The sequence below is a fragment of the Lepidochelys olivacea genome (genome assembly GCF_965140295.1).
Source record: "Lepidochelys olivacea isolate rLepOli2 genome assembly, chromosome: 6".
Taxonomy (NCBI): domain Eukaryota; kingdom Metazoa; phylum Chordata; order Testudines; family Cheloniidae; genus Lepidochelys; species Lepidochelys olivacea.
Window position 1 is genome coordinate 68,087,158 of NC_140416.1, and position 9,311 is coordinate 68,096,468.

Here is a 9,311-nt window from a genome sequence, read left to right on the forward strand (position 1 = left end):
TTTGGTACAAAATAATTAAGAAAAGGTTGTGTGATTTGAACAAATACTATTTCCCTCGCCTCTGGTATGAATATAGGACACATTTACTGGAATATCTCGGACTCAGGCTAAAAGGAGGGGATTAAAGAGGGGCTTTCCTCCACACATGCTGGAATAGACAGACGTCAAGTGTCTTTGCATTGTGCAACACATGATTTCTGTAACTTTAATTGAAATGTGTCATTGGGTGGGTGGGGGGGGGGCATGTTGAGGTCCACTGTTTAGAGAACGTCCAATTCCTGAAGCACTTAACTGAAGTATTCATAATCAAGGGTGGGGGAGGGGTTGGTAGTGCCATTTCTCAAGAACACCCATTTGGAACATGTTAAACTGTTGCAATATGGGATGGATAAACATGGAGCTAAGGGCTGGGTGGAGAGCAAAAGTGACATTTGTTTCTTCTGCATGATACATTTGCCTCTTGTCCATGTCCCCTTGTTCCTGGCACAAAAGTTGATGTGATGGGATAAGATGAGTTTTGGTTCTTTATAAATCAGGTCACACACTGAACATAAGAACGATTATTTTAATTGGGGAAAAAAGTTGACATTTTACCTGTGAGCTGGTTCCTTGTCCATCACTGATTCCGCTCCTCAAACTAGTTTTCATGGCATCAGGCTGAATGCTGATCATTTCAATCTGCTGTGTTTTCCAGTACTGCCAGTCCCAAACATTTAAAAAGCAGAAATTAGACCTAAAAAAATCATGAGATTAAAAATAATGAGATTTTTTAAAAAACAGTAAAATCAGTCATATTTTTTAAACCTGCCTTCTAAAACTTAAGGAGGAAGTCATGTGTCCCCAGTTTGCTTTTGATCATTTCAAGTCCCAAATACAACCTTAAATGCACACACAAAAATGCCAGCCTCATCCCTTACTGCTTGGCGGGAGGGACTTGACTTAGCCTCTCATATCCCCTGCTTCTGCCATTCTGTCCCTCTCATCTGCCCCTATTTCCCTGCAGTATCTTACCCCCTCCCATTCTTCATCTGCTGTTCTATTCCACTGTGCTCCTGTCTCCTTCTACTCCCTACATTCTCCTGTAGCCTTCCATTTTCCTGCTGATCTGCAAATTCTCCTGTAGTCCCATTCTCCTGTGCCCCACATTCATTTGAAACTCCTTCAGTCTGCCTTATGTTTCTCATATCACCATCTCCTCATAGTTCCCTTTGCAGTTCCCTAACAATACAACAAGAGGGGTGGCCATCTTCAGTTAGGGCAGCCTGACTTCTCTCGTTTTGAAAACAATGGGAGATGGTGGCCATCTTTATTGGGCCAGCCTCACTTTCACACTCAAAAGCTGGAAGACAATGGCCTGTGACTTCAGACTTATTGAAAGTCATTGGAAACAGTGGCCACGTTGACCTAGGGCAATATTTGTGTGTTTGATGGCAGAAATCGGGAGATCATGAGAAACTTAAAAAAAACCCCATAATATTGTGAGACTTGCAAGAAAATTATAGACGTTGTCAGCTCAGGTTTTCACACACAAAATGAGCAAAACATTTATTTTTTCAGGCTAAGAGACATATTTCAGAATAAGGTAAAGAACAAACCAAGTAAAATCTCCATGACAGTGAGAGAGCACAAAGTGATTCCCCCTCTCTAACATTCTGCATCTGCATTGAATCACAAAAATTGTAAAAAGAAAAGGAGTACTTGTGGCACCTTAGAGACTAACCAATTTATTTGAGCATAAGCTTTCGTGAGCTACAGCTCACTTCATCGGATGCATCCGATGAAGTGAGCTGTAGCTCACGAAAGCTTATGTTCAAATAAATTGGTTAGTCTCTAAGGTGCCACAAGTACTCCTTTTCTTTTTGCGAATACAGACTAACACGGCTGTTACTCTGAAACAAAAGTTGTAGCCGTCTCTGCATCAAGTAGGGAGACTTCTGTACATTTAAAGGTGCAGTACACAAAAACCAGAATGACAACTTCTTCTGTTGGCTATATACCATAGTTACATACACCACACCAGCCTTGTCTACATACAAACGCTGTACCCCTTTAACTAGTACCACCCGTTTTACTGTGGATGCAGTTATTTCTGTATAAAGCTGACTTATATTGGTATAGTTATACCTGTATGGGAAGGTAATAACTAGAGATGTGTGGGAACTGGAATTTCCATCCATTCCATGCCAGGTGGAGAGCCTGGAAGCCAGACAGGCTGGCTTCCCACCAGGTGGGCAGCCTGGCAGCCTGCCATCCTTCCTGCCTGGTTTCCATTGAAAGTTTTGAAGAGTTGTCACATTCCTGGAGAACCTTTTGATTCCACTGTATCAGCTATTTCCAGCAGCAATCTGTTCCATTAGGAAATTCTCAACCAGCTTCAATAATAAATAACCTTATACTGACACCATTGCATTCACCCTAGGGGTTACACTGATATAACTAGTTCAGTAGAAAAATCACACACCCCCTAACCAAAATAGATGAACTGGTACAAAACCTGTGTGCACACAAGGCTATAGTCAGAGCATATCTTCATCTTCGTAAGAAGAGCCAGCACCCATCCATAGCATAATAATAAAAGTATAATAGCATCCTCAGTTATTTCTTGACAAATTATGACTTTTAACATAAAATTAGATCCTTAATATGTTAACATCTGAAACGCATTTACATCTCAGTTACCAAAACCACCCATTTCAGACAGAAGTGGAATCAGAATTAAAACATGAAAATCTGAACACATGTAAACTTTGGGGGATGGGGAGCATTGAGGTAGAGCTGAACCTGGATCTGAATTCCACAATTAGAACTTCTCTCTGTATGGGCTAAGCCTGAACCCCATATCCAAACACTCTCCAATTCTCATGGTGCGGAGACCCAATCCAAATGGATATTTTGCAGCTCATGCCTTATAGGGAATAGAATGGAGAACTGGCTGTGAGAGAGCTCATGGCTATTCCAGCCTCCACCTCTCCCAGCAGGGGGTCAACGTAAGGCATGAAGGAACTGTGGTAAGAGGTATGCTCACAACTGCTAGAGTCATCAACAATTTGTATTTATATAAACTGCATTCATACCACAACTCAGGCAGTGGTACAATCAGTCATTGTAGAATTAACAGCATGTGTGTGGACTCTATTCACTTCCAGCAGGAGTCACTGCAGGGAATATTGTAGGAGAACAGTTAATGAGGAAGCTAATCTCCAGTCCTAACCTAGTATATGAGCATTGGCTGTGGGGGTATTTGTGACTATTCCAGCCCCTGACCTGGAAGGATGTGTATTAAGTAAGTTACAGCCATAGGAGTGACTGTCCTTCTCCCACTAGGGATCACTGTACAGGGAAGTGTATAAATGCTGGCAGTAGGGAAGCTCACAGCCCAGCCAGTCCTAATCTCTACCTCTTTTTAGGGAATGGAATAGAAGCTTCAGAAATCCCTGAACTATGGAAACTTAAAAGGGCATTGTGGGGTGATGAGCAGTTTTCTTTATGGTAATTTTCCCCAGTGAAAACTGTAACAAAATGTAATTTATGTATGTGTGTGAAAGGGTTGTGAGAACTCCTTTATCTTTGGAGTGGAACATGGCGATCCCACTGAGATGAATATATAGCTGTCATTTCAGGTCTTCTGATACTGGCACCTGGTCCATGGTAAATCTTCTTTGTGGTGCCATTATCTTTGAGTTCCTGAAATCGTTTGTTTGATTGAACTGCAGCAGAGGCATTTTGTCATCCTTACCAACTGCCAACAACAATAAAATGTAAACAAATACCATTCCTGTAAATCAGCATTTAATTAGTTTACTGGAAAGAGCTGAGAGAGATGTAGCCTAGAAACAAGGTTTAAAAGAAGGATTCTATCGCAGAGTGGCTCAACCAATTCCTGGTTTTATAAATGGACTGATGAGCACATTGGAAAGATGGATGGAGGATTTGCTTAGTGAACAACCTGCATTGTACCTTGGGCTTGATCCAGTGCCCACTGAAGTCAATGGGAGTCTTTCCATTGATTTGAATGGACAGTAGATCAGGCCCCTTGCACTTGAAGTGAAACCTTTCAATGTTTCTGTAAGTTTATTTCAAATACAAAGTTAACTATGGCTCAGACAGACCAAAACATGGGGTGCCCGATCTCCTGTGTAATGTTTGTCAATTGCAAGTCTCCTTCAGTATGTTAAGCAATATGTTTGCCTTGGGAGAGACAAGATTCACAACTAAGCACCCACTTCAAGTCCTTCTGGAAGCAAATTCTGTATCTCTTCTAATCTGATCATTTCAACTGAGAAACCAGGACCAGATCAAAGCCATAGTGTAATTAGCTTTTTAGCAAGAGACCACCTTGAACTGGAGCTGAAAGCATGACATAGACAGATCAAAACTGTTTGCACTGCAGTCCCATTTCATGATGTGGGCTTGAGACTTGATTCCACCAAACCTGATTCCATTGAATTTACTAATTAACATTAGTATTTGTTTTTAAAATGTTTCAGTTCACCCTTAAAAAGACCTCGTCCTAGCTAGTTTCACTGGTTGAGAAGGATGGCCTTGTAGCTAATGTGACTGGGGCTAGATTCTCAACTGGAGTAAGTGGCATTAAAGGTGGGCAGGAACTGCATTTTTTTTTATCTTGCCGGGAATCCATGGTTTTGAAATTTTCCCCATTCTTAAATGGAGTGTAAACAAAACACTTGGAAACTTCCTGTGAAACAAAATTTTGGGAAAAAAATGTTTTGGGTCAATGAATATGTTTTGTTCCAATACAACTGAAATGTTTCATTCCAATCTAAACTTTTTATATTCTATAATAGAAAAAAGATCTGAAATGAAGAGTCATTTTGAAGCAGAAAACTGACATGGTCCACACCAAAAAAGGTTGAAACAGAATATTTTGACCATATAGAAATGTGGTTTTTTTTCAATTGTTCTTTCTAAATAAACTGTTGTTGAAATTGACATGTTTTTGCAAAATGTTTCACTTTTGACAAATTGGCATTTCCCAAAGAAATATGTTCTGTGGCTAAATTTCCTATTAGCTCTAATTGGGATAACTCCACTGACTTCAATGGATAGCGATTTATACCAGCTGAGAATCTGACCCATGTCTGGAAGTCTGCAGAGCTGGGTTCTATGCCAGATAGGATTACAGATGTGCTGTGTGGCTCTGGGCACTTCACTATGCCTTAGATCTGATCTGTACTGTTAGGACAATTTACCTGTTTGATCTAATCTAGCTATGCATTTATAATGTACACAACACTGTGGTATGTAGGCACTGCTGTAGTAGCTGATAATATTTACCTACTGCATGGGATGGGGGTTGCCTACAGCATAGGGCAAAACTTGATGTTTGCAAAGCACCATGGTCCAGATCCTCAAAGGTATTCAGACACCTAACTCCCTATTGGCGTTTTGGAGGCTCCTCCCATTGGAGTTAGGCACCTAAATACCTTTGAGGATTTTTACCCAAGCTCCTCAGATGGAAGGTGCTATAGAAGTGTAAAGTATCACTGAATGAGATCTGTGTTTCCCTCCCACAGCTTCTCCTACATGTGACACCAAGAGCAGAGGGCAGAGAGAAGCTGCTGGAAAGCGCAAACGCCTGCAGAAAGAGAGACTGATGTTACTCGGAGGAGGCTTCATTTATCACAGCCTGGTACATGTTATCAAACAATCTTGATGATGTTTGACAACACGGTTGACCTCCCCCTCCTCTACCTCCACATGCACTGAAGTGGGGAAACAACATGGAGTCTTTCACTGGAAGTGCTGTTTACAAAATACTGAATTTTCTTTCCAAAATTCCACAGCAAGAGGCAGTCAGCAGCTTTAGCACATGCCAGCATGAACTGGAGCATTTCCTAGGCTGACTTGCTTTCAGTAGAATAAACATAGAGGTTAGATACTTAAGTATTTTATATATCCAAATCTATCATAACCGTAGTAGTAAAATAACACAGCTGTGCCTGGCCGAGAGCTGAAGGACTGTGGATGCTAAGAGTAATTAAACGGGGTTAAGTAGTTGTATCTTAGAGCTGTTGGTTTCCTGGATCCTAGGACAGGGCCAATGTAGCCAGTTTGTCTTGGTTTTGGAACTTACTGACTGCTGAACTCTAATATGCAGTGTTGTTGTAGCCCTGCTGATCTCATAAAAGATATTATCTCACCCACCTGGTTGCAGTCTACTATGGCAGAGATAATAATGCAGTCATAGCATTGGAGGTTATTGGATGCAGCTGTCCTGTAGTGTAGCCAATGGAATTGTATTTCAGTCTTAGAGGCTCCTGGATGCTGTGCTATTACATAGCGGAGGTAACACAGCTCAGTCTTATTACCGTAGAGCCCTACATGCTGTGATGTAATAAACAGCTTGAGTCGGCTCTCACTTTCATTGGTCTTGTGCAAGTGTAACTCGACTGACCTCAGTGAAGTTGCTCCTCATTTACACTGTGGTGTGCAGGAGCAGAAGCAGCTGTGTCTCAGGGAAGGGTGCTGAATGCTCTTCTTTAATATCCCAGAGATTCTGTGATGTATCACGTCTCAATGTCACAGGCAGGTGCTGTATAGGCCTGGGGCAACGCTTATAGCATGGCCTTCCATTATCCTCCCCGAAGACTGTACACAGTGAGGGAGGAAAGGGAACCAGTTTCACAGCTGTCTGGCACACAGCGCCAAGCTCCTCAGTTTGATCAGAGATACTGGTGTACTCACCCCTTGTCTTTATGTCAATTTTCATTAATTATTTTTACAGCAAGGAAAGGGGGGGGAAAAACCTCACAATTACATAATATGCACAGACTACAATGATCAAGAGCAGCAATATAGCATTTTATTACCCTAGCACATGCAGCTATTTGTGTCTTACCCACTGAATCAAAGGGCCTGATTCTCCTCTTGCTAACCCCAGTTTCATACAGTGATGGCAATCGAGTTACTCCTGATTTCCACCAGTTTACGTGGAAGATGTATCAGGACCAGGGATCCTATCACTATGTTTGTTAGAAATCTTATGCCTTGTTCTCCTCTCACTTATATCAGTTTAACACCAGAGCAACCCCATTGACATTAATGGAATTGCGCCCAGTTTATGCAAGTATTAGAGAGGGAAGAAACAGGCCACTTTAGTTCAAGATTCTTCTGTGCCATATCACAATATATTGAGTGTCATTTGGTTTGGAGCATGGGAGGAGTTTCCCCAAATTCCCTCTTGCCGTGATAGTGGAAGGGAGTTTGTTACAACAGACTATCAGCTTTTTATGGAGGCCTTCAGGTTTGCCAGGAAGCAGAGAATTTTTGCCAGCCAATGCTACTCCCCCTAAAAACCTAGTTTCTCTGTGGCTGCTGTGAGATGTTTGTGATGCCATGCTATGTTCTAAGCATCCCGTTAGTCATTTGTGGTCCAGTTTTCAAAACTGGGTGCCTAAATGGACAGCGAGTTGTCTAAATCGGGCTGCCATGCACTCATTTAGATACCTCAGGGTACCTTTACACAGCAGCAAAAAAAAACCTGTGGCAGCAAGTCTCAGGGTATGTCTACACTACGGAATAAGGTTGAATTTATAGAAGTCGTTTTTTTAGAAATCGGTTTTATATATTCGAGTGTGTGTGTCCCCACAGAAAATGCTCTAAGTACATTAAGTGCATTAACTCGGCGGAGCGCTTCCACAGTACCGAGGCTAGAGTCGACTTCCGGAGCGTTGCACTGTGGGTAGCTATCCCACAGTTCCCGCAGTCTCCGCTGCCCATTGGAATTCTGGGTTGAGATCCCAATGCCTGATGGGGCTAAAACATTGTCCCGGGTGGTTCTGGGTACATATCGTCAGGCCCCCGTTCCCTCCCTCCCTCCGTGAAAGCAAGGGCAGACAATCGTTTCGCGCCTTTTTTCCTGAGTTACCTGTGCAGACGCCATACCATGGCAAGCATGGAGCCCGCTCAGGTAACCGTCACCCTATGACTCCTGGGTGCTGGCAGACGCGGTACGGCATTGCTACACAGTAGCAGCAACCCCTTGCCTTGTGGCAGCAGATGGTACAGTACGACTGGTAGCCGTCATCGTCATGTCCGAGGTGCTCCTGGCCACGTCGGCTGGGAGTGCCTGGACAGACATGGGCGCAGGGACTAAATTTGGAGTGACTTGACCAGGTCATTCTCTTTAGTCCTGCAGTCAGTCCTATTGAACCGTCTTATGGTGAGCAGGCAGGCGATACGGATTGCTAGCAGTCGTACTGTACCATCTTCTGCCGGGTAGGCAAGAGATGAGGATTGCTAGCAGTCATATTGTACCATCTTCTGCCGAGCAGCCATGAGATGTGGATGGCATGCAGTCCTTCTGCACTGTCTGCTGCCAGCCAAAGATGTAAAAGATAGATGGAGTGGATCAAAACAAGAAATAGACCAGATTTGTTTTGTACTCATTTGCTTCCCCTCCTCCCCTGCCTAGGGGACTCATTCCTCTAGGTCACACTGCAGTCACTCACAGAGAAGGTGCAGCGAGGTAAATCTAGCCATGTATCAATCAGAGGCCAGGCTAACCTCCTTGTTCCAATAAGAACAATAACTTAAGTGCACCATTTCCTATTGGAACCCTCCGTGAAGTCCTGCCTGAAATACTCCTTGATGTAAAGCCACCCCCTTTGTTGATTTTAGCTCCCTGAAGCCAATCCTGTAAGCCATGTCGTCAGTCGCCCCTCCCTCCATCAGAGCAACGGCAGACAATCGTTCCGCGCCTTTTTTCTGTGCGGACGCCATACCAAGGCAAGCATGGAGGCCGCTCAGCTCACTTTGGCAATTAGGAGCACGTTAAACACCACACGCATTATCCAGCAGTATATGCAGCACCGGAGCCTGGCAAAGCGATACCGGGCGAGGAGGTGACGTCAGCGTGGTCACGTGAGTGATCAGGACATGGACACAGATTTCTCTGAAAGCATGGGCCCTGCCAATGCATGCATCATGGTGCTAATGGGGCAGGTTCATGCTGTGGAACGCCGATTCTGGGCTCGGGAAACAAGCACAGACTGGTGGGACCGCATAGTGTTGCAGGTCTGGGACAATTCCCAGTGGTTGCGAAACTTTTGCATGCGTAAGGGCAATTTCATGGAACTTTGTGACTTGCTTTCCCTGCCCTGAAGCGCATGAATACCAAGATGAGAGCAGCCCTCACAGTTGAGAAGCGAGTGGAGATAGCCCTGTGGAAGCTTGCAACGCCAGACAGCTACCGGTCAGTTGGGAATCAATTTGGAGTGGGCAAATCTACTGTGGGGGCTGCTGTGATGCAAGTAGCCCACGCAATCAAAGATCTGCTGATATCAAGGGTA